The sequence below is a fragment of the Ursus americanus genome, chromosome 9 (assembly GCF_024610735.1).
Source record: "Ursus americanus isolate L20-20 chromosome 9, mUrsAme1.1.p, whole genome shotgun sequence".
Classification (NCBI taxonomy): Eukaryota; Metazoa; Chordata; class Mammalia; order Carnivora; family Ursidae; genus Ursus; species Ursus americanus.
In genome coordinates this window covers 80,956,046-80,965,282 of record NC_142135.1, presented here as the reverse complement: position 1 = coordinate 80,965,282, position 9,237 = coordinate 80,956,046, and the positions used below count along the sequence as shown (strand labels likewise).

The 9,237-nt window shown below is 43.6% G+C and overlaps 1 pseudogene; it reads left to right on the top strand.

Annotated features, from left to right (window-relative positions):
• The first annotated feature begins 2,125 nt into the window (after window positions 1-2,125).
• LOC148109508 (olfactory receptor 4E1-like) lies at window positions 2,126-3,139 on the top strand (annotated as a pseudogene).
• The last annotated feature ends 6,098 nt before the right edge of the window (window positions 3,140-9,237 follow it).

The following is a 9,237-nucleotide window of genomic DNA, read 5'->3' as shown; positions in this document are numbered from 1 at the left end:
TTGTGCACCATATCCTCAACATAAACTGACACCAAATTTCTACTGCAGTTGGGCACATCTCCATTTCTCAAAGCTTTTTTCCTGCAGCTCCAAAGAAATAGAAAAAAAAAGTGATGATGATGGAACACAAGTCTTCATTACAGACCTAGTTCTCCATCCACACACTCTGTGTGGGTGAAATTCTCCAGATTAATTTAAAATAAACCCCTGGCTCCATTCTTGCTCCGTTCTTTAGTTTTCAAGTTTGCAATCATCCTTTTGGTGGATTAGTAAATTAAAAGGGGAACAGATGTAAATCATTCAACTTTTAAAATAGCTTTCTGGGGACACTGGAATGGCTAAGCTGGTTGAGCATCTAAATCTCGGTTTCGGCTCAAGTATGAAAACACAGCTGTGGGATCAAGCCCCCTAGCGGGCTCTGTGCCAGGTGTGGAGTCGGCTTGAGACTCTCTCTCTCCTTTTCACTCTGTCCCTCCTCCCTCACTCACACACATACACACACATACTTTCTCTCTCTTTCTCTAAAAATAAGTAAATCTAGAAAACAATGAAATAAAGTAGCTTTCTAGAGCAGAAGCTTTAAGTGAATACTAAGAAATATTTCTCTTTTTTAAAGATTTTATTTCTTTATTTGATAGAGTGAGAGAGAGCATGAGAGGGGACAGGGGAGATGATCAGAGGGAGAAACAGACTCCCCGCTGAGCCAGGAGCCAGATGCTGGACTCAATCCCGGGACTCTGGGATCATGACCTGAGCTGAAGGTAGATGCTTAACAAACGGAGCCACCCAGGCACCCCCACTAAGAAAAACTGCTTAAGAGTAAAGTTAATTCGTCACTACATTAAGATATTACAATAAATATTAATCTAAGCCCTAAACACCATGAGTTTAATTCAAATGTTAACTAAAAGACTCCTCCTGCCCCAGAAATACCTTCTTTTCCCATGACTCTACTTTGCTGGTTTCCTAATTTGACACTACCTTATTCTTCCCTCTATTGATATAGACTATCACAAGGGCCACTGTCTTCAGAAGATCAGCATGATGAGTAATAGGAAATGCTGGAGAAGGAAGAGATAACTAGAAGCAGAAGAGAAAGAGTTCTCTAGTCCTTTTTCATAAGCAATGTGGAGCTGATTCATTTGTCTGGCAGAGAGCCTGCCCTTGAGGAACCAGGGAACGCTCCAGTAGTGACCAGTGATGGGAAGAAGATAGCACAGGATGAGTGGGCCCCAGGAACCAAGAGAGCGGCATGCATGACTGGGCACCCCTGGAAGACTGTGCATCCAGGCCGTGACATGAAGACAAGTGAGAAAAGAGAGACTAGACTCCCCACAGATGCCCAACCAGGCTGGTGGGGTGCACCTAGCAGAGGAAGAGGCAGCTCACCAAGACGCATTCCACTTAGCACCCTAATTATGCCAACCATCACATAAATGATTCAGGTCAGAGTGGTGGCATAGAGAGCCTGGGCCGGGACTCAGGAGGCCTGTGCTCTGGACACAGCTATTACTGCAATTCTCTGTGAACCTAAGCCCGTTGCTTTACCTCTCTTCCTCATCTTCTGTATCTATAGAATGAAAAAAAAAAAAAAGAAACAAACAGAGGAGGGGAGGGGAGGGGAGGAAAGAAAGAAACGAGGAAAACTCTCAGGTCTTTCTAAGACACCCCAACCACACTGCCCGTTGTTCAGCTGACTGGGGAAAAGCGTCTACCGGCCACAGACCAGGTCACTGCCATGACAGTCCCAGGGCGTCTCGGCAGAGCGCGCAGGGGCGGAAGTCCTTCGGACGAGTGAAAAATGCAGTCAATAGGCAATAGAGAAAACCATGCTCAAGGCCAGGCTGTGTACAATTTTGAACATGTTACTGGCTTGGGGTAGAAGAAGCCTGGTTTCTTCTCTGCTAAAGATTTATGAGTAAATATAAGCCCTCCGCTCTCCAAGGCTGCCTTATCTCTCTTGGTGAATCATGGTTCTCTGCACTATTTTTCCAAAAACGTCTGTGCGGTGCCTACTGTGTATGCAGCATGACTGAAGACGCTGAATGGGGTTTTTAAAATAAAATACTGGACCATAAGCTCCAGATGGAGGGAAAAGCAAATACAGAAGAAATTAAGTGACCAGATGATTGATACAGATGCTAAGTGGTTTTTTTTTCCTAATTCTTTGCAGACTGTCCAACAAAGAGAATGGAAGAGGCAGACCTACTCAATCAAACCACTTCCATGACATACATTCAGCTTAGAGGCTTATCTGTCAATCAGAAGGTGCAGATGACTGTGTTTGCCCCGTTCCTCACTTCCTATGTCCTGACACTGATTGGGAACATCCTCATTGTCGTAACTATTATCTATGACCACTGGCTCCATACCCCTATGTATTTCTTCCTCAGTAATCTATCTTTTATTGATGTCTGCCACTCCACAGTCACTGTCCCCAAGATGCTCAGAGATACATGGTCAGAAGAGAAGCTCATCTCCTTTGAGGCCTGCTTCACCCAGATATTCTTCCTGCACCTCTTTGCCTGCACCAAGATCTTTCTCCTCACCGTCATGGCCTACGATCAGTACATGGCCATTTGCAAACCCCTGCAGTACATGACAGTGATGAACTGGAAAGTATGTGTGCTGCTGGCTGTGGCCATCTGGACGGGGGGGCACCATCCACTCCATATCGCTGACCTCCCTCACCATGAAGCTGCCCCACTGTGGTCCTGATGAGATTGACAGCTTCTTCTGGGATGTGCCTCAGGTGATCAAACTGGCCTGCACGGACACCCACATCATTGAAATCCTCATCGTCTCCAACAGTGGGCTGATCTCGGTGGTCTGTTTTGTGGTCCTCATGGTGTCCTATGCGGTCATCCTGGTGAGCCTGAGGCAAAAGATCTCCGAAGGCAGGTGGAAGGCCTTATCCACCTGTGCAGCACACCTCACTGTCGTCACACTCTTCCTGGGACACTGCATCTTCATCTATTCCCGTCCATCCACCAGCCTCCCGGAGGACAAGGTGGTGTCTGTGTTCTTCACCGCAGTGACCCCCCTGCGGAACCCCATCATCTATACTCTCAGGAATGAAGACACGAAGAATGCCTTGAACAAGTTCATGGGGAGGTTGGAGGGGAGAGGGAAAAAATGACAATGTCTAGGCTCTTAAGAGGCTAGACAAGAAATGCCTTGCAAAGAATAAGTCACCTAGGACCTGAGCCAAAGGGAGACGCTTAACGACTGAGCCACCCAGGCGCCCCAGAAAGTTTTGATCAAGATTTAAACTGTCCAAATAGGGGGGAGGAATTAAGATGGGGGAGGAGTAGGGGACCCCTTTTACAGCTATACCACTGAGTCGAGTTGGACAGGTACCAGGCCATTCTGAACATCCACAGAATCAGCCTGAGATGCAGGAAAATACATCTGGATCTCTACAAACGAACATCTCCAGTGCTGAGTATTGTGGTATGAAGCGGGGAGCCATGAAACCGCACACAGATACTGTAAGATAAACAGAAAGGGGAGGGAGCTGCCACGTTTGGGCACCGGGAAGCAGTAGCGACGTGCATGGGGGAGTGGTGGGATTCGCGGACCGGCACTCGCGAGAGAGTAGACTGAGACCATGAGCCGGGGAACGCGTGCTACCAGACTTCTCACGGAACTCCGGGGTGTTCACTGGAACCAGACTGAGACCGGGAGCTCTGGGAGCACGCGGTGGCTGCTGGCAGCTGGCGGTACTAGAAACACAAAGGACAGAGAGCCGCTGGTGCTGGAAGTGAGGGCTGGGACAGCGGGGTTGGGGCACACATCCCGGAATGCTGCAGTGTTGAGCAGCACCAACAGTAACAGAGTTAAAGTGGCCAGAACATCAGTGGAGAATGGTCCACGATCCCTCTGTTCTGAGAAGGAGGGTGAGATTTGGTCATTGCTGCTCTGACTCTCAGAAGAGGCACAGCAAACCGCCAGGGAAAGCCGCCACAGAATAAAAGCCTGGAAATACTGGCTCACAGAGTGCCCATCCCCATCCCCCCTCGCAGGGGACACAGAGACTCTACCCAAACAGGGTTGCCTGAGTACCGGCGAGGCAGGCCCCTCCCAATGAAGGCAGGCTGAAAAATCAAGAAGCCCACATCCCTAAGATCCCTATAAAACAAGGGTGCACGGCCTGGGTCCCGGTCAATAATTTGGGCTCTGGACAACCCCACAACCTCTCCTTATCAGAATGAGGAAAAGGAGAAATCCCCCCCAGCAAAGAAAAGACATTGAGTCTGTGGCCTCTGCCACAGAACTAATGGATATGGATATAACCAAATTATCAGAAATGGAATTCAGAGTAACAATGGTCAAGATCATGTGTCGACTTGAAAAAAGTATTAACGAAAATATTAATGAGAATATAGAAACTCTAAGGGTGGAAATGAGAGCAAATCTAGCAGAAATTAAAAATTCTATGAGCCAAATGCAGCCAAAACTAGAGGCTCTGATGGCCAGGGCGAATGAGGCAGAAGAACGTATCAGTGAATTGGAGGATGGGTTAGTAGAAGAGAAAGCTAAAATAGAAATGTGGCTCAAAAAAATCCATTCTCAAGAATGTAGGTTACGGGAGATTACTGACTCAATGAAATGTTCCAATGTCAGAATCATCGGCATGCCCAAGGGCTGGACAAAAACAGAGGTCTAGAAGAGACATTTGAACAAATGGTAGCTGAAAACGTCCCTAATCTAGTGAGGGAAACAAACATTCGTGTCCAAGAAGCAGAGAGGACCCCTCCCAAGCTCAACCACGACAAACCTATGTCACGTCATGTCATAGTGCATTTCAAAAATATTAGATCCAAGGATACAGTATTGAAAGCGGCCAGGGCAAAGAAATATCTCACGTACCAAGACAAAGGTATCAGAATTGTGTCAGACCTGTCTACACGGACCTGGAATGAGAGAAAGGGTTGGGGGGGCATTTTTAAAGCTCTTTCAGAGAAAAACATGCAGCCAAGGATCCTTTATCCAGCAAGGCCGTCATTCAGAATTGATGGAGAAATAAAGACCTTCCAGAATCGCCAGTCATTGACCAATTTCGTAACCAGGAAACCAGCCCTACAGGAGATATTAAGGGGGTTCTATAAAAATTAAAAGCTCCCAAGAGTGATACAGAACAGAAAGTCACAACCGATACAAACAAAGATTTTACAGACAACATGGCATCATTAAAATCATATCTCTCAATAATCAGTTTCAATGTCAATGGCCTAAATACTCCCATAAAGCACCACAGGGTTGCAGATTGGATAAAACGAAATGACCCATCCATTTGCTGTCTACAACAGACTCATTTTGAACCTAAAGATACTTTCAGACTGAAAGTAAAGGGATGTAATACCATCTTTCACACCAATGGACCTCAAAAGAAAGCTGGGATAGCAATTCTCATATCAGACAGATTGGATTTTAAACTAAAGACTATAGTTAGAGATACAGAGGGACACTATATTATTCATAAAGGATGTATCCAACAAGTGGATATGACAATTATAAATATATATGCCCACACCAGGGGAGCAGCAAGATACACAAGCCAACTCTTAACCAGAATAAAGAGACATATAGATAAAAATATGTTAATAGTAGGGGACCTCAACACTCCACTATCAGCAATAGACAGACCAACGAAGCAAGAAATCAACAAAGAAACAAGAGCTTTTTTTTTTTTTAAAGATTTTATTTATTTATTTGACAGAGATAGAGACAGACAACGAGAGAGGGAACACAACTAGGGGTAGTGGGAGAGGAAGAAGCAGGCTCATAGCGGAGGAGCCTGATGTGGGGCTTGATCCCACAACGCCGGGATCATGCCCTGAGCTGAAGGCAGACGCTTAACCGCTGTGCCACCCAGGTGCCCCAAAACAAGAGCTTTGAATGCCATACTAGACGAGTTGGAACTCATAGATATATATAGAACACTACACCCCAGAACCATAGAATACTCATTCTATTCTAATGCCCATGGAACATTCTCAAGAATAGTCCATGTTCTGGGTCACAAAACAGGTCTCAACTGATAACAAAAGACTGAAATTATTCCTTCATATTCTCAGACCACAACGCTTTGAAAGTGGAACTCAACCACAAGAAAAAATTTGGAAGAAACTCAAACACATGGAGACTAAGAACCATCCTGCTCAGGAATGATTCGATAAACCAGGAAATAAAAAATCAATTTAAACAATTTATGGAGACCAACAGGAATGAAGACACAATGGTCCAAAACCTATGGGATACTGCAAAGGCAGTCCTAAGGGGAAAATACATAGCCATCCAAGCCTCACTCAAAAGAATAGAAAAGACTAAAGTTTTTATATTCTCACCTCAAGAAGCTGGAACAGCAACAGAGGGACAGACCTAATCCACGCATGAGGAAGCAGTTGACCAAGATTACAGCAGAAATCAGTGAATTAGAAACCAGGAGTACAGTAGAGCAGATCAACAGAACTAGAAGCTGGTTCTTTGAGAGAATTAATAAAATTGACAGACCACTGGCAGGACTTATCCAAAAGAATAGAGAAAGGACCCAAATTAATAAAATTATGAATGAAAAAGGAGAGGTCACAACCAACACCAATGAAATTGGAAGGATTATTAGAAACTTTTATCAACAGCTTTATGCCAATAAATTAAGCAATCTGGAAGAGATGGCGGACTTCCTGGAAACCTATAAACTACCAAGACTGAAACAGGAAGAAATTGATTTTTTTAAACAGGCCAATTAATTATGAAGAGATTGAGTCAGTGATAAACAACTTTCCAAAAAACAAAACTCCAGGCCCAGATGGTTTTCCTGGGGAATTCTACCAAACATTCAAAGAAGAAATAATACCTATTCTCCTAAAGCTATTTCAAAAAATAAAATAGAAGGAAAGCTACCAAACTCATTCTATGAGGCCAATATTACCTTGATCCCCAAACCAGGCAAAAACCCCATCAAAAAGGAGAATTACAGACCGATTTCCCTAATGAATATGGACGCCAAAATCCTCAACAAGATCCTGACTAATAGAATCCAACAGTACATTAAAAGGATTATCCATCACGACCAAGTGGGATTCATCCCCGGGATGCAAGGGTGGTTCAACATTCGCAAATCAATCAGTGTCATAGATTTTATCCAGAAGGAAAAATTCAAAAATCATATGATTCTCTCAATAGATGCAGAAAAAGCATTTGACAAAATACAGCATCCTTTCCTGATTAAAACCCTTCAGAGTGTAGGGATAGAGGGCACATCCCTCAATCTCATAAAAACCATCTATGAAAAGCCTACAGCAAATATTATTCTCAATGGGGAAAAGCTGGAAGCCTTTCCCTTAAGATCAGGAACACGACAAGGATGTCCACTCTTGCCACTATTATTCAACATAGTACTAGAAGTCCTTGCAACAGCAATCAGACAACAAAAAGGGATAAAAGGTATCAAATTGGCTAAGAAGTCAAAATGTCTCTCTTCGCAGATGACAGGATACTCTATATGGAAAACCCAAAAGAAGCCACTCCCAAACTATTAGAAGTTATAGAGCAATTCAGTAGTGTGGTGGGATACAAAATCAATGCTCAGAAATCAGTTGCATTTCTATACATGAATAATGAGACTGAAGAAAGAGAAATTAGGGAATCCATCCCATTTACAATAGCACCAAAAACCATACGTTACCTTGGAATTAACTTAACCAGAGACGTAAGGGAACTATATTCCAGAAACTACAAATCACTCTTGAAAGATATTGAAGAAGACACAAAAAGATGGAAAAATATTCCATGCTCATGGATCGGAAGAATTAACATAGTTAAAATGTCCATGCTACCCAGAGCAATCTACACTTTCAATGCTATCCCGATCAAAATACCGAGGACATTTTTCAAAGAACTGGAACAAATAGTCCTTAAATTTGTATGGAACCGGAAAAGGCCCCGAATCGCCAAGGAACTGTTGAAAAACAAAGCTGGGGACATCACAATGCCGAATTTCGAGCTGTACTACAAAGCTGTGATCACAAAGACAGCATGGTACTGGCACAAAAACAGACACATAGACCAATGGAACAGAATAGAGAATCCAGAAATGGACCCTTGGCTCTTTGGGCAAATAATCTTTGATAAAGCAGGAAAAAACATCCGGTGGGAAAAAGACAGTCTCTTCAATAAATGGTGCTGGGACAATTGGACAGCTACATGCAAAAGAATGAAACTTGACCACTCTCTCACACCATACACAAAGATAAACTCCAAATAGATGAAAGACCTTGATTTGACACAGGAATACATCAAAATCCTAGAGGAGAAGATAGGCAGCAACCTCTACGACATTGGCCACAGCAAACTTTTTCATGACATATCTCCAAAGGCAAGAGAAACAAAAGATAAAATGAACTTGGGATAAAATGAACGTGGGATACAAGTCCCACTTCTGCACAGCCAAGGAAACAATCAAAAAAACTAAGAGGCATCCCACAGAATGGGAGAATATATCTGCGAATGATACTACAGATAAAAGACTGGTATCCAAGATCTACAAAGAACTTCTCAATCTCAATATGCGAGAAACAAATAAATCATAAAATGGGCAGGAGATATGAACAGACACTTTTCCAATGAGGACATACAAATGGCCAACAGACACATTAAAAAATGTTCAAAATCATTAGCCATCAGGGAAATTCCAATCAAAACCACACTAAGATACCACCTTATGCCAGTTAGAATGGCAAAAATTGACAAGGTAAGAAACAACAATTGTTGGAGAGGATGTGGAGAAAGGGGATCCCTCCTACATTGTTGGTGGGAATGCGGGTTGGTACAGCCACTCTGGAAAACTGTGTGGAGGTCCCTTAAAAAGTTAAAAATTGAGCTACCGTATGACCCAGCCATTGCACTACCAGGTATTTACCCGAAAGATACAGACGTAGTGAAGAGAAGGGCCATATGCACAAACACCATATCTTTTACCTCCTCAGTTCAGTGAAATTCCTGCTTTCTGCTGAGACTTTATTCTTCCTTCCCCTCATTCTTTCCCACATGCCTCCATATCCCCATACTGCCCCCTCCCAGGGAACTGTCAAACATCCATAGGAAAAAGCACCCAAGGTGAATGTAGAACTCATTTCCTTGTCCTTCCCTTCTTGGAATTGTAACCCCTGAAGTCTTGCCTGTGTTGACTGTTCTCTAGTGCCTTCAAATGATTATGTTAGGTATTCTGTCCAG